Raw genomic sequence first — 24,277 nt, 5'->3', positions numbered from 1 at the left:
GGTAAGTGGAATCAGTCGACAAAGGAGATTGCTTTCAAATCACGTGTGCGACCAGTTCTAGAATATTATTCAAGTATGTGAGACCTGTACCAGACAGGACCAACAGGGGATATTGAACATATACAGAAAAGTGCAACACAAATGATCACAGGCTCGTTAAATCTGTGGGAGAGTGTCACAGAGATCCTGAAGGAACTTAACTGGAAGACTCTTGAAGATAGACGTAAACTGTCCAGAGAAGGCTGTTAACAAAGTTCCAAGAACTGGAATTAAATGATTACTCTAGGAATAAACTACAGCCCCGTATGTATCGCTCACACAGGCACCTTGAGAATAAGATCAGAATAATTACCGCACACACAGTCATTCAAACAAGCATTCCTCCCATGCTCCATAAGTGTATAGAACAGGTAGAAGCTCTAGTGAATGATACAGTGGGATTACCCTCTGCCATGCGCCTTATGGTGGTTTGCAGAGTATAGATGTAGATGTAGATCAGCTGAACTGGCAGCTGCAGAACTCAGTGTTCAACAATGTGCCCAGATGTTGTTGTCCAAAACATTTGTGCCTCTGTTGTCAGACACCGCAGCCTATTCGGATTTATACGGTAGACCAACCTCCTCCTCAACCTTCTGTGATGAGACGTAGCACTATCTTACTGATCTAATCCTCAGTCAGCAAAACAATTCTTAGGATGCAGTAACCTGCAAGTAATGTTAGCTTCAGTCAGGAGAATAACACTCCATGCGCAACAAAAGCTCTACAAGACCACTGAGAAGTCAAGCCCTTGTATCTAGGACATGAAGTTCTCAGTTTACCCACTCAGTATTAGTAATTATTGTGTAAGTAATTGTAAATATTCAGTAATTCTGGCAAGAGTTGAATTCATAGTTCTTTTTTATGCCGTTTCTTTCGAGTTCTGTTTCGCCAACTCCAGCTTCACCCCAACTAAAGTTTCGCCCGCCTGTTTCACCCCCCAGTAGCCTGCCCCCCCCCCCCCCCCCCCCACCCGTTTGCGCCCGTTTCTCGACACAGCTTCATAACTCAGTTTCGCAACATCGTTTCGTCTCCCATTTTCGACCCCTAGCAGCAATAAACACGATTAATACGAGCAGGGGAAATGTTTCCATTCCTCCACAGCCAAATTTCGGTTACCCTGTGCCTATGACAAGCACAACTGACAATGTCATTGTATGAGTATAGGAATACTTAGGGATTGGCAGCTGCAGAGCCCAGTGTAAAACAATATTTGCTGAATTATGTGGACCAAAACACTTTTGCCTCTGCTGTCAGATCTACCACAGACCACCACCTATTCGACTTTACAGGGTGGGCAAACCTCCAACTTCAGTGTCTTTTGATGAGACGTAGAAGTCCGTCACTTTGTTAGTCACCCAATCCTCAGTCAGGCGCGGATGTCCGTCACTGTGTAACTGATATAATTCTCAGTCAGCATAACAAGTCTTGGTGCAGTAGCCCAGAAGTTAGCTTCAGGCAGGAAATAGCACTCCATCAGCCGAAGAAGCTCTTCAAGACCAATGAGAAGTCTATCCCTTATGCCTAGGGTATTAAGTTCCCAGTTACTCACTTCTGTATCTTCTTTGAAATCCGTATTCGTAATTATTGTGTCAGTTATTGTAAATTTTCAATAATACTACCAATAGTGGAAATCATAGTTTTCCTTTATGCCGTTTCTCAGGAATTGCGTTTTGCACCCCAGTTTTACCACCTAGTTTCGCCTTCCAGTATCACCCCCCAAATTCGATCTCATGTATGAATAAATGCGATTAATTCTATCAAGCGAAATGCTTCCATTGCTCACCACTCAAATTTCTGTTACGGTGCCCACTGCAAGCGCATTTGATGATGTCATCAAATGAGGATAGGAACACTTAGGAATTCACAGTTGCAGAACCCAGTGTTCTACAAAGTGCATTGAATGGTGCGGCCCGAAACATTTGTGCATCTGTTGTCAGATTTGCCACAGACTACCTCCTATTCGGCTTGGCAGGGTGGGCAAAACTTATCAACTTTGTGTCATAAGATGCACACGTCCATCAATTTCTTGCTGATCTAATCCTCAGTTAGAATAACAAGTCTTAGTGCAGTAACCTGGAAGTAAAGTTAACTTCAGTCAGGAGAATAACACATAATCAGCAGATGAAGCTGTACAAGGCCAATGAGAAGTCTATCCCTTGTGTTTAGGGTATTAAGTTCTCATTTTACCCACTTCTGTACTTATTTTGATATCAGCATTGTAGTTATCTACTCAATAACTGTAAATATTAAGTAATTCTACCAATGGTGGAAATCATAGTATGCCGTTTCTTGGGGGAATTTTATATTTTATATCGCCTCCTCCTCCCTCCCCCCTCTCCCCGCCCACAGTTTATAATAACTGTAGACGCGGCAAAGCTCAGTTCGTCCCACGTGTATCCTCGTTAATTGTTCCCAGTCTCTGCGTAACTGGACCAGATCGCTAATGTCTCTCTGTGATGTGAAGAGGCAGTCGCTGGAGCAACAATGTCTTTGAAGGTAGCAGTGCGGTGGTGATCTAGTACTGAGCGTTGTTTCTCTGTCTCCAGTAACGGGAGTCTTTTCTGGAGTATTAGGAAGATATCCGCGGCCTCTTATTTGGAAGCTCGTTTTGTCATTCTGTTAACAGCATTTAGGCTCTTAAATGCTTTAGTTTACATTTCGCATTCCCTTTTGCTGTCTACTGCATTGTCACTGGACTGATCGATAGGAGACTGGACATCAGTTTCCCGCGTGTTTGCATGATATGAGATAACTGAAAATAAATATGTGATCTTAACCAATGTTTTGTGTGACATCAAACAGTTCTTTATGTTCTTCTATCGCGTATACCTTTTCTTGTAATGTAAGGAAGTATCTTTTATTTTTGTTACTAGAAATTTATCAGCACAGCAAGCTTGGTACACGAAAATGTTTGCTTCCCCTGCGAGTAGTGTAGCTAGGAAAAGCAAATACATTTCCGAGCATGGCTTTAGTCAGCTCGGAAACATTTTCTGCCTAAGACTAGAAACATATTGCATGACTTTTTGTAGAGCACAATGGATACTGCTATGTATCAAAATGAGCTTGGTGAAGCAGTTTTTAATCGTTCTTCAAGAAGATAGATCCTGCTTGGTTACCTTTCTATAAAATTTCCCTTCATCAGTCAGGAAAAATGGAAAGCCGGAATTTTTAACGGTCCGAAAATTCACGAATTGATGAAGGAGCACAGATTTGAGATTGCAATGAAAACCGTCTGGTTCGTCGCTGATAACTTTGTCCAGGAAAAACATTAAATAAAATAAAATCCAAATCACAAGAACACTGTCAAAACCATGTCTGAAAACTTCAGGGCGTTTGGATGTGACATGAATGTATAAGTCCACATCACATATATTATCTACTATATTGAAAATCTGACACATTATACTGAAGAGCAAGGAGAATTCATCCTTCAGTTTGTTAAGAAAAAGGAGAAGAGGTTCCAGAGAAGATTGTCAATGTTATTCGATGTTGAAGAGGCAGTGGGGTTTGCAAGGGAATGAACACAGAAAAAGTCTGACAACTAAGTGTAACAGAGTGCCCGAAATGTTGCTAATAGAGCTGTTTGTAGAATTTCTAGCATACACCTAAAATAAAGAAATGATTATAAAAATATTAACCAAGATTAAAATTCTATTTCAATGTTTGTGCTGAAGTACTTACTTAATTTTTCATTATATGAGATTTTACTTTGGGAACAATTCTTAAGTGATAAAATAAAATGAAAGTAATTTCCAGAATTAGAATTACACATTTGTTCTAGGACACCTACTTTTGGGGAAGCATAAGAATGAGAGTATGCTATGGTTTGACTCTAGATGTTGTTAAAAGCGTGAAGCCTGTATGGCCAGAACAACCTTAACTTAAGAATTAAAAGAGCAGCATCGTTGTCGAAGGATTCCAGAAACGCTGCTGTTCTACTGGGGTACATTTGTCACCTTACTCAGGCCGCACCTGCAAGACCTTAGCTACGTATACGGCTTCCAAATTACATTTCGTTCTGCTAACAACTACATTTGTCGTTGTCCATCAGAAGCGAAATCTCTCAACGTCTGAAAGTACTTATGAGTCTAAACACTTAACCGTAATCCAGTCGTTAAGGTGATCCATATACGACAGCAGGACACTGTAAGTGGTCGTGAAGAAAATTAGGTAAATTTTTCGCAGTTTGGTGTGTAACGGGCTGTTATCTAGAGAGTCAAAGGCTTTGAAACTATTACCTTATAACACAGAAATTCACAGCCAGAAGCAAGAGGATGGCTGAGTTTTAACACACTGTCGACCAGAAAGTATAGTCAGGCTGAAAACCACACATATACGTAGAAGAAAATATGATAATGTAATCTCCTCCGAAGTTTCTCATGTTTCCAATGGTACCTTAAATGCCTTGTGTACTTCGAAGCTAGATCATATTGTATATAAATTTAGTTGAGTGCTTCTTTTTGGGCAACGTGTGCTGCAATAACACACCGAAGATCCTCGCAGCTAATGTTGTATTTGAGGACTTTTGTAAATCCTGTGTTTATTCTAAATAACGTTTGTAGCTAAATACAAAATAATAGACAAAAACTGTGTCATTTACAAAGATGAATATAACCGTGATCTGATCCATTCTTCCGTTTGTAGTGGAATAAATGACAAATATTACAGTAACGCTATATATACGGGGTGGTTATTTGATCGTCACCGGGCCAAATATCTCACGAAATAAGCATCAAACGAAGAAACTATAATGAACGAAACTTGTATAGCTTGAAGGGGGAAACTAGACGGCGCTATGGTTGGCCCGCTAGATGGCGCTGCCATAGGTCAAACGGATATCAACTGCGTTTCTTTAAATAGGAACCCCCATTGATTTATTCTATATTCTTGTAGTACGTAAAGAAATTTGAATATTTTAGTTGGACCACTTTTTTCACTTTGTGATAGATTGCGTGTAACAGTGACAAACATATGGCTCACAATTTTAGACGAACAGTTGGTAACAGGTAGGTTTTTTAAATTAAAATACAGAACGTAGGTACGGTTCACCATTTTATTTCGGTTGTTCCAATGTGATACATGTACCTTTGTGAACTTATCATTTCTGAGAGAGCATGCTGTTACAGCGTGATTACCTGTAAATACCACATTAATGCAATAAATGCTCAAAATGATGTCCGTCGACTCCAATGCATTTGGCAGTACGTGTAACGACATTCCTCTAAACAGCGAGTAGTTCGCCTTCCGTAATGTTCGCACAGGCATTGACAATGCGCTGACGCATGTTGTCAGGCGTTGCGATGGATCACGATAGCAAATATCCTTCAACTTTCCCCACAGAAAGAAATCCGGGGACGTCAGATCCGGTCAACGTGCGGGCCATGGTACGGTGCTTCGATGACCAATCCACCTGTCATGAAAGATGCTGTTCAATACCGTTGCAACCGCACGCGACCTATGTGTCGGACATCCATCATGTTGGAAGTACATCGCCATTCTGTAATGCAGTGAAACATCTTGTAGTAACATCGGTAGAACATTACGTAGGAAACCAGCACACATTGCACCATTTAGATTGCCATCGATAAAATGGGGGCCAATTATCCTTCATCTCATAATGCCGCACCGTACATTAACCCGTCAAGGTCGCTGTTGTTCAACTTGTCGTAGCCATCGTGGATTTTCCGTTGCGATATAGTGCATATTATACCGGCTTACGTTACCGCTGTTGGTGAATGACGCTTCGTCGCTAAATAGAACGCGTGCAGAAAATCTGTCATCGTCCTGCAATTTCTCTTGTACCAGTGGCAGAACTTCACACGACGTTCAAAGTCGTCGCCATGCAATTCCTGGTGCATACAAATTTCGTACGGGTGCAGTCGATGTTGATGTAGCATTCTCAACACCGATGTTTTTGAGATTCCCGTTTCAAGACCAGTTTGTCTGCTACTGATGTGCGGATTAGCCGCGACAGCAGCTAAAACACATGTTTGGGCATCATCGTTTGATGCAGGTCGTGGTTGGCGTTTCACATGTGGCTGAACACTTCCTATTTCCTTAAATAACTTAACTATTCGGCGATAGGTCCGGACACTTGGATGATGTACAGGACACCGAGCAGCATACATAGCACACGCCCGTTGGGCATTTTGATCACAATAGCCATACATCAAAACGATAACGACCTTTTCTGCAATTGGTAAACGGTCCATTTTAAGAATGCAAATACCGTCCGCACTGGCGGAATGTTATGTGATACCACATACTTATACGTTTGTGAGTATTACAGTGCCATCTTCACAAAGCGAAAAAAGTGGTCCAACTAAAACATTCATATTTCTTTATGTACTACACCAACATGGAATAAAAATGGGGGTTTCTATCTAAAAAAAAACCGCAGTTAATATCCGTCTGACCTATGACAACGGCTCTACCGGGCCAACCATAGCGCCATCTGGTTTCCCCCTTCAAGCTATACGAGTTTCGTTCTTTGTAGTTTTTTCGTTTGATACTTATTTCGTGAGATACTTGGCCCAGTCACTATCAATGGACCACTCTATATATATAGGAAAAAGGAGTTGCGTATCATAAACGAAAGTTGGTAGGCATTTTTTACATCTGAAATATGTCTATTCAAATTTCACATCACGCTAGTAGCGTCACTAGGAGGGGAAAATCAGGTTTGCTTCAAATACACACGTTAACCGTCGTGAGCTTTAGTTATCTTTGAGATTGGGCGTGGTGATTTGATGTTAGTTAATAACGCCTTTAAAGTGACAAACACTGCATTATCAACACGTCACTGAGTTTGAACGAAGTAACGTAAGAGGGCTACGAGAAAGTGGATGTTTAGACTGCGATGTTGCAGAAAAACTTAGCACGAATGTAGCCACTGAACATGACTGCTGGCAGCGATGGTCACGATAATGTACGGTTACAGGAAGACCTGGCCCCGGACGGCAACATGGCACTACCGAGAGGGAAGACCATCGTGTTCTGCGTATGGCCGTGGTGTATCGTACTGTACCTGCAGCAGCAGTTGGCACTGTAGTGACACACCTAACTGCTACAAATCGGTTGCTTCAAGGACAGATCCGAGCCAGATGCCCTGTACCGCGCAATCCACCGACTCCACCGCCGTTTCCGACTTCAGTGGTGTCAAGCGAGATCCCACTGGAGGGCGGAGTGGAGATTTCATGTTTTTTTCTGATGAAGCAGGTTCTGAGTCGGTACCATTGCGTGCCGTGTATTGCTTAGGAGGCTAGTCGAGGCCTAAGATCAACATGCCTGCGTGCCAACGTGGAGTTATCGTCTGTGGTGCAACTACGTATGACAGCAGCAGCACTCACATGATTATTCTAGGCACCTTGACAGTAAAAATGGCTCTGAGCGCTATGGGACTTAAGTGCTGAGGTCATCAGTCCCCTAGAACTTAGAACAACTTAAACCTAACTAACCAAGGACGTCACACGCATCCATGCCCGAGGCAGGATTCGAACCTGCGACCGTAGCGGTCGCGCGATTCCAGACTGTAGCGTCTAGAACCGCTCGTCCACCCTGGCCGGCACCTTGACAGTAAATTTGTACGTCAGTCTGGTGATTGGACCTGTTGTGCTGTCTTTCATGAACAGGGGTTGTTTTCCAACGGGATATCGCTCGCCCACATACCACAGAGTATCGACATGTTGCCTTGGTCTGATCGATCACTAGATCTGTCCCTAATCGAGCACAGATGCGACATCATTGGATGACAACTCCAGCGTTGCCCGTCCCTGAGCTGACCGACCACAACACAATGCATACAACTTTGCATGCTTGCATTCAACATTCTGGCGGTTACACCGGTTATTGATGTAGAAGCATTTGCAATGGTTTACCTAGAATTCACATTAACCTGTAGTCTTGCAACGTATTCCCGGAATTTCATTACTCTACATTAATTAATTTTTGGCGGTGCGGTTTTTTCTGTCAGTGTATGGTACTAGGGTGTTGGTGTTGGTTACACCAATAGTCGAGTGAAAGATAAAGAAAGAGAACATACGACGACAATCTCTTAAAAGGATATGAAACGTCACAACTGTGAATATAAACGACGTAACTATTGACAGTTTTCAAATATTAGCCTACGAACTCCTATTGAATAAATTGATAAACTCTGCTTTTATTTTGCATGTCAAATATATTTTTTCCGGCTCGTCTTGGCTCTCAGAATTAATCTTTCATATTCCGTGCTAGAGCTACATCTGACACGTGTGTGTCCTTGAGTGCGATGACGAAATCGCAACGAAATTACCTCTGATGGGCCATAAATTACTCACAATTGCCAAACAGGAAAGATTTCCAGTGTCCTTTGCGACTATCCACGACGACCTCACTCTGTGTGCTTTGTCGTTTACGTGGCACTAAACTCTTCGTAATACAAGCAACGCTGTAGTAAATAGTCGCTCCAGCTGCTTACACGGTTTACATATATCAAGCGAGACAATCTGCCTTTAACGGCTGACGCCATAACTGAGCGTGTTCTATATATTATTATCACACGACGAATAAATTATTGTCTCTTCTTTCTCAGAAACATTTGGTGTTGCAGAACTTTCGTTTTAAAGTCCTATATGTTTCATGTGATAAAATTTTGAGATGACAGTACCTTAGAAAAGCAAAGTTGGATGCACAGACTAGATAATACAGAAAATAATAAACTGAGGCAAATGTAATAACGAAACTAGAATGGATAATAATGAAAATTCAGTTCTTGTAACATTACACTATTTAGGCGAGCTAATCGGCCGCCTGGAATTGCTACGAAATAAGATGTATTTGATGTACTGCTGAAATATGGCGTCTTACAGCTCTTTGACAGTCTACAACAACTTACAATCAAGTATAACGCAAATCTGAATACATCTGCGATCTCAGAAAAATAAGGCGTTTCCAATTGCACAACAGTATTTCAAAAACTTCAAAACTACACAAGATAATATATCACAGATAATAAATATTTTCATAATGAACCTCTGAATTAACAACTTTGAAACTCTTCATACGATTTCAACATACAGTATATCATATGATATAATTGCAGTACATCTATCATCTCAGAAAGCTACATGTTCGTACCTATTTTATTTATTAATTTATTATGTCTTTTATATCATTTTTATAACACATATGTTTGACACAACATCATATTCTCCACATTTACACAGCAAATGAAAACAGCATCCGTACCTCACATTTTGTCATAATTGTCTTTTTATTTAATGAACATTTTACTGTTTTGTCTGTAACTTAATTTAAATGTTGATCCCAAGTGATATTAAAAAGTGGTCAATCGCATGTGTTAGCGGACACTACAGTTCAAAAGAGAACCAAAAGACACTCCTGTCAAGAAGGCATAAATAATTGTTTAAAATAATATTTAACAACAGTTTGGTGTTATTTAACGTGAGCGCACTTGCGAAAGAGTATTGGCATATTTACTTATGGGCAAACTTTAATTATAATTATTGTAAATTCTGGGAGTGCGACAATTGTTTGTAACATTTCTTTATTTACACATTTTTGTAAATATTAATTTAGTCCAGGAAGTTGCCAACTTAAACCAGATCATGTCTGTAGAGCTTAAGGACGATGTATTTTTGATGGGGATGGCCTTCAGTCAATGAGAGTTCGACAGTGGTAGAACGCTATTGGGATCAAGTGAAGACAGAGATTCTTCTAGGGAAGAGCTCAAGGCAGCGATTCTAAACACAATGTCGACTTCTTAAAGAAGGCAGACCTGCCCATTGTAACGTGCGTAATTCGGTTGTATAAATGTTTGATTCTGGGAAGTGAACAGCCGCGGCCATACCTTAATTTTTCTAGCAACATTATATTTCGAGAGATCTGAATGTTCTCCAGTATAAGACTCTTACTCCGCTTGCGCTTAGAAACAGAGGATAGACAGAGTACGAGTTACTATTCTTTGTAATACGTGTGTTAGTGAATCATCGTCTTGAACTCTGAACTATTTTGAGCTGGTAAACCTTTCGTGTCTTGTGATCATAAAACGAATTTGGTTTCGAGAGTCTTTCATGGCTATTTAGTTTGAGGATTTTGCTACCATTCCCGTAACGCTCTCATCGTAACTTTATTGCATTTGATAAGGGTATTGTAACTGAATATCATAGGACCACATCCCGTTTATTTAAGATGTCCTTTCTTGGATAAACGCTACTCATCATAATGCGCTGTCATATATATCAATAACAGATGTTAGGTTAAAACCCCTTTTTTTATTCATTTATCTTTTATATTTCTATGTATATTATTAACCCGCAATTCTAGCCAAATGTATAGGCTATTTGATTGCAGGATCACAGCAACAGGTTACTGATTGCAGCGAGTTAGCTACGGGGCATGAAAGCAGATGTGCATGGTTCGACCCTATGACTACATTGAACTACTCTTTTTTAAACTGAGCCGGACGTAGCCCAAGTATATAAAGTACGGGATGCTTTATAGAAGAGCAATTATCTCAGCAGTAGCATTTAGGTACCGTCGCATTCTGCAGACGGCAAGATTACTTGCGACCAAAAAATAAAGACTAGAGGATACTTATTTATTCATTTACTTAACCGGATATGATTAGGGATATCAGGCCATGTCTTACAGGGCTTCACTCACACAGTAACTTCTTAACGTCGTAGTTATCTAAGAAACAAGTTTTAATGTGAGAACTAGTATTATAATGATTTGAGTGTCTGAAGTGGCAGTGTGAGTAATTTGTATTGGCTATGAACTTATAACATCAATTGCTGGCAGTGGTTGTGCTACTGCAGCCGCGGACACTAATAGCAATAATAGCAAAAATAAAAATGACTTCAGTAGTAACAAAAATAACAATAACAATAACGATAGTGGCAAATATAAAAATTTATAGGTGCACAAAGTTGATGTTAGACGGACGGTGATACGTGACAAGAAAGAAAGAGACTCTTGGGGTTGTGCTACACGTTTCGACTGGTTTCTAGTAAACACCCTATTCCAATAATCACAAGAGCAGAATGTATTCTTGGAAAATATCGGGAGACGTTGAGAGAGATCAACTGGATAACGTTACAGTTAGGCTAAGATTTAGAAATGAAGTGCTGGACTGCTAAACATGCTCATTTGCGGTCTTAGGCCATGATATAACTGCGACGAGAAACAGAGGAGGACTCCAGAGGACAAAGAAAACGGAGTACATGATGAAATGTGAAGTTACAGACTTAGGACAGAGTAAGACGAAATTAACTGAGACACTGATCAACAGGCTAAATAAAGGCGGCGACAATAGTGCAATACAAGAGGACTGGAATGCAATACGGAAGAAAGTAAGGCAGGGCAGGAAATCGTGGGTACAACGAAAGTAGAGGTAAAGAAGCGTTGGATTTTTAAGGAAATACTAGAGCTTAAGAAGAAAATAACAGTCTTAGGAATGAGACAGCAAGGGAGCACTATCATTTGTTTTTAGGAAAGGAATTGAGGCACGCAAATGCAGTCTGTCCAGGCACAATACGACTATAAAGGCAACGAAACCGAAAATTACAGATGGAAGGCCGAAATACTAAACGCCTTTTTTTCCAAAAATGTTTCACTGAGGATACTCGTACTGTTGTTCCTCCTTTAAATCGCACTTTATTTAGAATTACAGATATCGGAAGAATTGACCATAGGGGAGAAATGCACCTGAAATCGATCAACACATGAAAGGTCAGAGGACCTGATGGTACGAAATACGATCCTAGATAGAGTATGAGAACAAACTTTCTCCTCTTATAGTAACAGCGCGCCTTTAGTCGCTGGAAGATCGAAGCGATCCTAGTGACTGGAAAAAAGCGCAGATCATTCCCGTTTTCAGGACATGTTTCCAAACAGACGCACGAAACTGTATGCCTATGTCTCCGACGTTGGTCTGTTGTAAAATTTTCGAACATGTTTTATTTCCTGGTATTATGAAATTTTTGGAAAATGGAAAGTCCTCGGTAACAATCAATATGGGTCTCGAAAACATCAGCAGGATGAAGCCCAGTTCGCTGTTTTGGTTCAAGAGACCGTGAAAGCTCTAGAAGCAGACGGCGAGGTCTACGCCGTTACCTTTGACTTTCGGATGGCTTCGACCCGTTTCCACACCGTCATATAGTGAACAAAATACGAATGTACGAAATATCACACAAGCTGAGTGATTGGATACAAAAATTTCTAGTAACAGAACACAATATGTCAATCTCAACGGAGAGAGCTCTTTGGAAGCACCCCTAAGAAGTGTTACAGAACCATTAGTTTCAACAATGTATACACGGTTAACATTAATAAAACTGACAAACTGCAATAACGGATTCCTGACTGAAAATGGAGGAAAAAAAGGACCCATGAATATGTGTCCGGAATTGGACAGTGTGCGTGGACCGACAACAAAACGTCTTTGAACACAATACAGAGCTGCATCGCATCCACGGCACAACAGATGTTCAAAGTGGCCTCCATGGGATTTCAGGCGATACGGATAGTATTGACTGTCATGCAGGATGCGTGAAATCGTATTTTGGCTTATATCATGTTGGCAGGCCATTTGCCTCGAGCTTATACTAGGGTTCGTCTCAGTATCTTGTAGAACCAGGTCTTCCCAATCTGGTGTAATCACAGTCCACCACCTCAGTGCACATTTGTGTCTTTGAAAGGAATCAAGATGACACAAAAGTCCAAAAGTGGTTTGAAATGTTGTGCGACGTGATTTATGCCTATGAGAGTACTTGTTTTGGTAAAGCCGTGCTACCTCTTGACCGTTTCCATCTGCTTGGCCATACACGAACACCATCTCGATTTGTTCCCGACGTGAGTACAGTACCATTCTGCTTTTACAGTATGCTGCCTCAGCCTGAAACACGCAAGAAACACACGGCACGTGTTCAGAGGAACTGTTATTCGTCAACGCCATCTACCGTGACAACGATGCATTTCTGGACACATGTTCATAGGACCTTTTTTCCTAGATTTCCAGTCAGGAATTCGTCCCAGCAGTTTGTCGATTTTATTCCTGTTCACCCTGTATAAGTAGATAACCTAGTGTACAAAGAGGTTCCATTAGACTTCTTATGGATGATGCTGTTGCACACAGAGAAGTAGCAAAAAATTCTACCGAAATGCAGGAAGAGCTGCAGGGGATTGACACAAGATGCAAACATTGACTGTCGACTCTACAGAAAATTTTTAAAAGAGTTACATGTTGTGCATAAGTAGGCATAAATACCCATTACTGAATGATTTTACGATTGCAGATGAGCCACTAAAAGCAATCACATCTATAAAATACGTAGTAGTTTGCGCATGGAAAGATCCAAACTGGAATGACAACATAAAATTAATCGCAGATAAGATAGTGTTGTGGTCCGAGAGCTGGAGTCGAGTTGTGAACAGGACATCGAGTGTAGAGTGTGGGTGAGCACTCCGGTTCACACGTGGAGGTGTCAGTCACACAGCGTTATCTGTAGCAACATATATTTATTGAGCGAAGGGCACAGAGTCGTAAGTGTCTCCAGAGCGAAGAAATCCTGATGGCTCGTCAGGGGGGGGGGGGGGGGGGGGGGAAGGAGGGTCTGCTACCCCAGACGCTCTGCGATTAACCACTGTGGTTGTCACCTCAGCTCTCTCGAAGACATCCCGTTGCGTGCTCAGGTGAGAGTGTCGATTGTGATTCACGATGTGAATTGTGAAGACTAGGCCCTGCTCACTCGGCATGGATCGACAAAGAAGGCAGCAGATGCTCGCTAGTCAGCCAGAAGGCTATGTGGGACGCGGCACGCCTTGTCGGCATGAAGGTGGAAGCTCGCAGATCACCTGCAGTGGAGTAGTGTAGATCTGGCCAGACCACAGTCTTCTCATCTGCGATGACCCAGTAGGTAGCAATGGCAGATCACGGCTGTGGTATGGATCAAGTTGGCTGTATCTCCGTGTTGAAGTCAGCAAGCAGGTAGGAAGGTGGCCATTATCGATCAGTTTGTCGTTTCGCTGAAACTTAATAGACTGCTCTATTCTCTTTGGTTCTACCGACAGGGACAGAACGGTAGCCCGACAGAACGTGGGCTGGGGCTCCGAAAGCCTCGCAACATAAACGGCCAAATCCGTGCCTAAGAGGTGTATGAGCGCGTTTGCCCTCATTTATCAAACGCGTCAGAGCTCGTTGCCTCACTGTGATAATTCGGTTATTATTCTGGGTCTCTGTTCTTTCTGCCTACGTTTGATTTTGTAGTGGTGCTCGGGCGGTGAAGATGTGTAGTAGACCTCAACAGTACCTTGCTTTGCAGCACAGCAACGCGTACGTTTCTGTCTGCCTTTTTCGAAGGCCTGTTGCACTCGTGGTGTACCTATTTTAAATACCGTCTGGTTCACCAGCCCAGCACTAACCTACTCTGTTGTCATCTCGCCTGGCAGAACATTTAAATAATTTAAATATGTACAAAAAATTATTTTACTGATCGATAACAAACAACAGACAGACTGACTGAAACAATCCTCAGGAAGTGTAGCCCATCCACGGATGTGATAACCTACAAAAGCCTCGTTCGGCCAATAATTGAGTGTTGCTTTTCAGTGTAGTAGCGCTACCAGAGAGGACTGATAGAGAAAGAAGACAAAATCTAAAGAAAGGGGCTTTACGCTTGAGGTTCATTTAGTAAGAGCAACAGCATCACGGAGATGCTCAACCAACTCTAGTGACAGGCTCTGCTAGAGAGGCGTTCAGAATAATGGTGTAGTTCAGTGTTAAAATTACTAGTGTGTACATTCATCAAAGAGTCAACCTATATATTGTTTTCCCCTACGGATATTTCGTGAAAATACCATGACTTGCGGTTGATAATGTAGATGTGGATTTAAAAAAGTAATCCCGAAACTGAGTCAGGATATCACAAAACTCTAAATGATCTGAGTTGAAATAACTCAACAGATGCTGATGCTAATAGCTTCGGAGATACTGAGATAGGTCGGAAGGGTAAGAACAATAAAGTTATGTGCGTAGGTGTCAAAAATCGTAGAAACGGGTGACTTAACATCACATTTCGAAAAAACATCATCACAGGACCGGACAAAGATAGTGTGAAGACTTCCGGAGGATTGGTCAGGCCAGTCATACTTGTAAACTGCTGGCCGTAAAACACAAGAAGGATAGAAATAAAAATCAGGATGGTTTGGACAAAGATCAGTTTGGCTTTACGAAGGTGAAATGCACCGGAGAAAAAATTCTGCCGTAGCTGTTGGTAATGGAAGCTAGTGAAGAAAAATCAGAATACTTTTCTTGAGTTTAGGGACCTAGAGATAGTGTGTGACAATTTAAAGGTGGAGTCAGATGTTCACAAGCCTTTAGAAAATTGGGGCTAATTACAGAGCCAGATGAATAATTTACAAATCCCCCGTTGGAGTAATGAAAATGGAGGAACAAGAAAGACAACTTCGTGTTAAGATAGGTGGAAGGCAACTTTAGTCTGCCTCCTTTGTGCAATAATAATAATAATAATAAAATTATTAAGTGGCTGTTAAAAACTATTATTTACTTAACTCAAGTCTCGTTGACGTAGAATTCTTCGTTGGCAGATGGTATTCGCTTCATACGAAAGGGAGAGGTTGTTGCTTTCATGTATGTAATAATGAAGCAGGAACTGAGATTTCACTTCAGATTTTTTTAATGTGTGTCGATTCATTCCTTTGACAGTAATCAAAAGACTTCACATAATTCGAAGAAAACATTTACAAAAACTAAAATTGAATAAAGTTCACCTTGACTGCCTGCATCTCATTCCATCATAACGGTACAACGCCAGATCCAGTGTCCAACCAACTACGCCTACAGCTACTGCTAACTCACAACTGCTTGCTGCACACCCAAGTCAAGAACTGCAGCGATACACGAAGTCGCAGTTCAGAGATATTTGAATTCATCGTTCTTAAATGTTAGAAAAATATGTGTACAGTATCAATATGATATACATTATTTCGAAGAATATACACATATATTTAACGTTTCATTAATACAAACAATGATTATATGACACAATTGTTATATTAACGATGTATGTAAATACTTAAGCATTTGCTGTATAGTAAGCGATAACATTTCAGGAAAGACGAGGTTCCATTGCAATGGTCAGCGTGGCTGACGCATTGTGGAGGAGCGTAGGACCAAGGTTCGAATCCCAGTACTACTAGGACACAGAATGCATCAGCATTGTGATGTCTTCTGAGGAGCTGCTCGACCGAGTGGTAGCGGCACCAGGTCTACCAACCTGACAACGACAGGAAGTGACGAGTGCCGAGCTACTTAACGCCATTGACGGTGGGTGACACGGCGGCCAGTGAGGCGTAATTGGCCCACCTGGAACCAGAACGGAGGCGCTTAACGCAACGCTGCAGCTTACTACCCTGTTGTTCAGCGTGCGCGTAGGACAAGCACTGAACAAAGAGGAAGGAAATGTGAGAAGCGGAACGAGACTGCAAGGGGAACAAATACCACGGCTGGAGTGTGCAGGCGAAACACTCTTTCCGGCCACGTGTAATAATGATTTGGAAGGCCCGATGAAAGAGAGCCGAAGGATAAAGAGGGCAAAGATGCATTTGATGGCGGAGTAAAGGAAAAGAGCCACTGGCTAAGTACTGAAATTTTCAACGTCACAGTGGCAGAATTAGTGAAACACGTCTTATAACTAGAAAAAAAAGATGACATGGGATGAATGAAGGAAGGATGAAGGAAGGAATATGGCAGGAGTAGACGGACACTGTTGACGAAAGCTTTGTTTCATAAAAGATTACTGCGGGAAAACAGAAATGTGAAAATGGGGAAGAATTTCCTGAAAGTGCGCGAGTAGAGGGCAGAATCGTATGAAAATGAAAGGACTACCATCGGAAATGGGAAGGAAAAGGTTGTCGAAGCATTTGAAATGTTGTGCAACGGAAGGATATTAAGAGGGCTGAAAAAAGTAAGAAATGAAGTACTAAAAATAATAAATAATCTACAGCGAGGTTATTAGAGACGGGGCACAACCTCGGCTTATGAAATGGTGGGGAAGGAAATCGATCATGTCTTTTTGAAAGAAACCATGCTGGCAATCGCCTGGAACCGATTCAGGAAAATGACGGAAAACCTAAATCTGAATCGCCGGATGGGCGTTTGATACCTCCCCCTGCCCAATGCGAGTCCAGTGTGGTGACCTCTGCGACACTTCGATCGGTAATAACATAACAGGCGAGGAATGAAATGTGTGGAAGACTGTTACTGGTAATCGAACAAAGGAAAGGCTTAACGCATAGCGTGAAGGCTTGCTGTGAGAATTCCGAAAGCTGACATTCCGAGGGAGTAAAGAAAATGTGTCTCCCACCTACATTCCTCATAATAATCATTATGGTGAAAATGTGGACCTTCGTTCATGCACAAAGACATTACCCCGCGTACTGTGTGGAAATGTAATATAAGAGGGTGAGTCAAATGAAAACCTTAAATTTTTACAAATCGAAATTTCGCACCGTTATCCTGTAAGTTGGTAAACGTGCTACAAACAGCATGGCCGCCCCACTTGCGACTTGCAGCAGGGGTGAACAGCGTTCTGTTATTCGATTTTTGCGTAGTGAAGGTGTGAGACCTATTGAAATTCATCGCGAATGAAGATTCAGTACGATGATGCATGTTTGTCACAGCAGCAAGTCTACGAATGGAGTAAGAAGTTCGCGTATGGCGCGACTTCAATGGAAGATGCTCCTCGTTCAGGTCAGGCAGAACGAGTTGTGACTCCACAGAACATTGCAGCAGTTGAAGCCATAGTGAAGGAAAATCGCCGTGTGATACTGAATGACATTGCAGCATGTTTGCAGATTAGTCACGGGTCCGCACACAACGTTGTACATGATGTGCTCCAAATTCACAAAGTGTCTGCAACTTGAGTGCCACGGCAGCTGACTCCTGAAATGGGAGAACGACGTGTTGATGCTTGTGAAGAACTTCTTCGGCGCTTTGAACGAGAAAGTGATGGCGTCCTTGCAATAAATGTTACTGGGGACGAAACTGGGTTCACTTCCACCAGCCGGAAACGAAGAGAGCGAGCAAGGAATGGCGCCATTCCTCATCACCAAAACCAAAGAAGTTTCGAACGGAACCATCATCAGGGAAGGTTATGCTGGCTCTCTTTTGGGACGAAAAAGGCGCCATTTTGGAGCATTACATGCCTAGAGCGACCACTGTCACCAGTGCATCATACACAGATCTCCTAAAAAATCATCTGCGGCCTGCAATCAAATAAAAGCGACGTGGCTTAATGTCAGCAGGTGTCCTTTTGCAACATGACAATGCAAGGCCCCACACTGCCTGTACAACAGTGGCAACAAACACAGACCTGCATTTTGAGTTTCTTCCTTATCTACCATACTCACCAGACCCTGCCCCACGTGATTTCCATGTATTTGGACCATTGAAAGACGCAGTGGGAGGAAAGAAGTTCCGTTCTGATGAAGAGGTATGCCAAGCGGTGCATGAGTGGTTGCGAGGACTACCAAAAGAATTTTTTAAGGAATTTATGCACTTTGTAAGCGCTGGAGGACTTGCATTGAGCATGGGGGAGATTATGTTGAAAAGTGATACAGCTTTGTACCACTTCTGAACAACAAATAATATTTTAAAAAAATATTTAAGGTTTTCATTTGACTCACCCTCGTAAATTTAGTTTATTGATGTTGGTGCATACTAGTCCTTTGACATAAGGAACACTGCAGCAACTGGAAGATTGATAGTTTGTAGCGCTGTAACACTGTTCCAGACAATGGCGCCTCCCTTGCTCCTCCGTAACACTGCACGCGGCCCCGCAGCCTGTCAGCAGGCGCCGGAGGATTCCAGAGCCGCACAAGGCTGGCCTGCGTCAGTGGGCGGCGAGCATCTGCTCACCGGCCGTGATCTTTGCGCGGGCCGCGCCACATACCGAACCTCCCTGAGGGCGCGTCGTTTCTTGCGCAGCTCAGGTTCTGCTTTCTATAACATCGGTTCTCCTTTTAGCACGTCAGAAGGACAAACCAAACGTAAGACGGACTTTGTTTTGTTTTGAGTCAGCAGTCTTCTGACTGATTGGATGGGGCCCGACACGAATTCCTCCTCTGTGCCAATCTTTCCATCTCAGAGTAGCAATTGCAACCTACGTCCTCAGTTATCTGTTGGAGGCGTTCTTCCAATCTTCCGTCTTTCTCTACAGTTTTTATCCTCTATAGCTGCCTCTAGCACAAGTTACTTTCTTTGTATCTATGTTTCTCTCTCTAACTTCTGTGATTTCCCTTTTTAGAAATGTCCATTCCTCTTCAATTGAACTGCCTACTGCGTTATTCATTGTCGCAGTATTTATAGCTTCAGCGAATTTCAGACATATCTCTTAATTCCTTAGTACTTCCGCAATCCATTTCTTTGTGTATTAATTTTTCCTGAATAGTCCCTTCAACTTCATGCTACTCTTTCATCATTACTAAATTGTGATCTGAGTCTATATCTGCTCCTGGGTAAGCCTTACGCTCCAATATCTGCGTTCAGAATCTGTGCCTGACCATTATGTAGTCTAACTGGAATATTCCTGTATCTCCTGGCGTTTTCAAACCCTGTCCTCCTCTTGAAAGCAGTCTGTATTCTCCCGTAATCTTTTCCTCTACTACGGTCGCAGGTTCGAATCCTGCCTCGGGCATGGATGTGTGTGATGTCCTTAGGTTAGTTAGGTTTAAGTAGTTCTAAGTTCTAGGGGACTGATGACCACAGCAGTTGAGTCCCATAGTGCTCAGAGCCATTTTTTTTCCTCTACTCCTTTCCATACAACCATATTCCAATCCCCCACGACTATAAATTCTCATCAGCTCTCCAGTACCCCCACATACTTTATTTATCTCTTCTTCTTCTGCGTGCTACGTCGGCATGTATACCTAAACTATGAGAACAACCCTATCAGTGAAATTTTAACTGTAACTCACTCGCTGCCCCACCTTCCTATTCATAACGAATTCTACTCCCGTTACACCTTTTCCTGCTGCTGTTGACATAACCCAATACTCGTCTGACCAGAAATTCTTGTCTTCTTTTCATTTCACTTCACTGACACCCACTGCATCTAGATTTCGCCTTAGCATTTCTCTTTCCAGATTTTCTACCTTCTCTGCCACGTTCCTTCCATTGATTATTCAATCTTTTTCTCAACGTTCCAAGATGCTACCCCAGGAGGGTGTAAAATAAATGTGCACAACGGAAAATAATAAACGCTAAAATGAAGATCTGGCCCTGTCTGACTACCCCCTGAAGCAGATCTTAGGATCTGTTAATTCTATAAATTACAATCTAAACATAAATGAATGATGAAGACAACTAATCCTACTAAATGATAAACGTTGTTCCTGCTTATATATTTATTGTAGATTTTAAAAAAAGCATTTAGATCACAAAGCTTACATTTACTAAGTAAAATTACTAATCAATTGCCCAACTCTGCCCCTTATTATGACTGCTCGGTCTAATATCAATAACTCGAAATAACTGACATCGTCTACATACCAAAAACTAGAAGACCTTACTTTCAAAGATGATTGACGATGATGTGGAACCTCAGTGGAAATAAACTAACATGATCACAGCTGTTTAGTTTTGAAAGCCCTAATAAGCAGAAGCAATTTGCGATATCACCGTATGTACTGCGTCCGGTGCGTCGAAGTGATGGTTCTCGTACTCGTCTGCGATGATGCAAGAACTTCAGCTACAAATAAACCCTTTCAAACACTAGGACGGCAGAAGGCGGTCCTCTGACTTATTTACTCTAATAATATCTTCTCCTCTCTGTGTTCTACAAACGAGAAACGTGAACTCCCAACCACAACGACGGAGTTCAGATAACGTCTCAACGTAAGTAAACGCAGAAGAAGGGCTCTCCATTACTGAACGCTGCGTGCTCAACGACGACTTCCAACCCGGAAGTGAAGTCCAGAATCGTATAGGTTCGCAACAGTACAGTTCCTAACTGTTGTAACTATAAACTCTACTGAGAGCAAAGGCAGCAAGCCCGTCTGTACCAACAAAGCTGATGTCGAGCGACCGTCACACAAGGGCGCTCACAACAGAAGACCACGTCTTTCCATATCTGGCTTCCCAGAAAGGCTTGGCTCCCCACCATCGTAATTCCGAAAACAAATCATGTTCCTGAAACCACGGAATATTCTCTCTCTTACAGATTCTTCAGAACACCGACCAACCATATTTTAATCTTTCATCGTCCAGCGCGGAAAGTTTGCGAGGAAAAACCTATACTCGTACAACGGTACGCTTCTGAGTAAAAATTCTTGGAAATAACACAGCCTGCGTGGTTTCCAAGGTGCCGCTTCTTAGTTTCTCTCACCTGCGTCCAAGATTTTCAACGTTTCCGAATCCTTCCGGTTTGGCTACTCTATTGTGCTCCGGCGCTTAGTTGCTACGACGTCCGTCTTGCTATATCCTGTGTTTAAGCAGGACCAACAAACCTGTGTGGGCCTTCCACCCAGGGCTTCAGTTCCGCCAGCCGTCTCATTTCCACTGGCGTTCCAACCTCTACTAGTATAGGCAATCATTCATTATACCGTTTTTATAAAAAAGACACTCCGTCACCTTTCATGCAATAAGCGTCAACAATTATTTACAAGACGTACGGAACAATGTCAGTCTCCTTTATATATTCATATGTACGATGTACGACCTATCACATGATACGTAACTGTGTTTGTAGATGACAGCAAAGTATGTGTATGAGTGCTTGAAAGGTGCGAAATTATAGCCACCTTACAAGGTCACCTCCCCAGTGGCAGCTGCTCCCGGAGATCAGAATGTACTATTTTATTTGCGCGGCACATGTCTTGTGGATATACATTATATATCTTTAATGCAGTGGTCTTAATTGTCTTCTGCATCCTCATGTCGTTGATCATTGCTGATTCCTCCGCCTTTATGGGCAGTTTCCCAACCCAAGGGCAAGAGAGTGCCCTGAACCTTTGTCCGCTACTTTTTAAAAGGCCATTGGCAGAACTATGATGACATGTTATGTCAGAAGTCTTCGGGTGCCCTTTCTGATGATATTTATTCAAAATGTAAGCAGTGACGAGTTTCGAACTCGGGATCCAAGACGTTTCAAATTCCAGTCAAAGCCGCTACCCTAGACCACGGGTGAAGGGATAGGTGTTCTTTATTACTAAGTTAATGCTTTTTAACAAACATCATCCTGGATGTCTGTGTCCATATCGAAGCTCCAATGTCTTTATCACAGAAAAGATGTAAGAGCAACACAAATAGATACATACGTATCTTCAGTTCGAGGACACTATTCTATGCAAGCCTCTTCATCTCTGCATGGCTAGCGCAACCGAAATGTTTTTGAACCTGCTTACTATTAGCTAGTTAGTTTTATGTTCCATGTACCATTTGCACAACATATAGTAAAGATGTGTAATGAGCCGTTTAACATTCAGATCCCAAACTGATTTATAAATATGGCTACATGCTGAACGTTTTTAAGGTTCTCTCTCTCTCTCTCTCTCTCTCTCTTTTCTTTTTCGCTTTTTATTAAAAATATGATTTACAGATGTGAGTTAGTAATTCCTACCCACCAACTTGAAACACTGCCACGGAACAGAAAGAATTGTCAAGGAGAAACTTTTTCACTTTGCTTTAGAATCTTACTTTGCTGTCTGTAAGACATTTTATGTCACAGGTAAACCATCAAAAATTTCAGTTGCAGCGATGTGCACTCTTTTTTGTGATAAAGAAACCTTTATGTGGAGTAGTAAATGGTATTTTTCCTTCTGGTATTGTAATTTTGTTCATAATTGTTCCTTCTGAGCTGCACTGGATTATTTACAACAAACTCTTCATGAGGGAATAAGTATACTGTGAGACAGTAGTCCTTAAACAGATGTCTACAAGGTGAACATGAGTGAGCACCAGATACTATACCTACAGCACGTTTTTGAGGTATGAAGACATTTTCTTATAAATTAGCTACCCCAGAGCATTATTCTATATGACATAATTGAATGAAAAATATGTCAACTTATTGATTTGTCTCTCCCCAGATTGTAAGTGCAAATGTGTCTGAGCTAAGTTGTTTTAGGTGCTCCAAATTGTGTTTTTCCACTTAAATTATCATCAATATGGAACCTAAGAATTTTGAAGTTTCCACCCTGCTCATTATTGCCTCACCATGTGTTACAGTTGTCATTGGTCCTGCTGAATATGCTGGGTCTTTTTAAAACTGAGGGTGAGATCATTTACAGAAAACCAATCAATGATACTTTTAAGAGTATTGTTTACCACTTCTTCTGTTTCTGCATGTGTAATGGATTGATTACAATGCTAGCGTCACCTGAAAAAAGAATTAATCCTGCTTGTTGTACATTAGACGGAAGGTCGATTGTATGTATGAGGAACAATAGCGGACCTAATATTGGCCTTGGGAACCCCATACGTGATTTCTCCCCATCCCATAAAACATCATTTTATCCTAGAGAATAAATGTAATACCCGAATTCTCTGCTAAGCAAATACTACATTACATTTAAAAAATACTATTACATTGGGCCAAATACTCACTTGGAACGTATGAATTGTGGTAGAGAGGTGTTCCATGAGAATCTTGTTCCGGTTGTCAACATTTCATCACCTCAGTGTAGGCTGTATATCATTCACCTAGGAGACAGTTCATTGGCCTCCACTGAGAACCAGTATTATTTTCCTGTAGAGGATCGCGTTTACAGTAACTGTAGTAAAGTTTCCACCTCTGTCTGCTCTATCGCATTGAGAGACAGATATCACACTCTTACTTACTGCTTATCAAGGCAACGACAAGGCAAGCATTCTGTCTCTGTCCGTGGGCTACACTTCTTTCCTTACGCAATAATTGCCTTTGATGTAAAACCTCCTTGTGTTCTATGAGTTAATTTAGAACAATGTACATTAAATATTAAATTCGATCACCTGCCTTTTGTCTAACGTACTTGTGTTCAACGTACCGAGCCGTTTGAATGGCAATATTTTTCTAACTGCAAAAGGCATTACTTTTAATACTACCTATATAAATTTCATCAAAGAAAATAATATTAAGCTTGTTATGACAGGATGAGATTACAATTAAATACTTTAATTGCTTGCAGGTGTTGATAAATATCAACTGGGAGAGTTGAAAATGTGTGCCCTGACTGGGAT

Source organism: Schistocerca gregaria, chromosome 3, assembly GCF_023897955.1.
Source record: "Schistocerca gregaria isolate iqSchGreg1 chromosome 3, iqSchGreg1.2, whole genome shotgun sequence".
Lineage (NCBI taxonomy): Eukaryota > Metazoa > Arthropoda > Insecta > Orthoptera > Acrididae > Schistocerca > Schistocerca gregaria.
Note: the sequence above shows the minus strand (reverse complement) of the source record.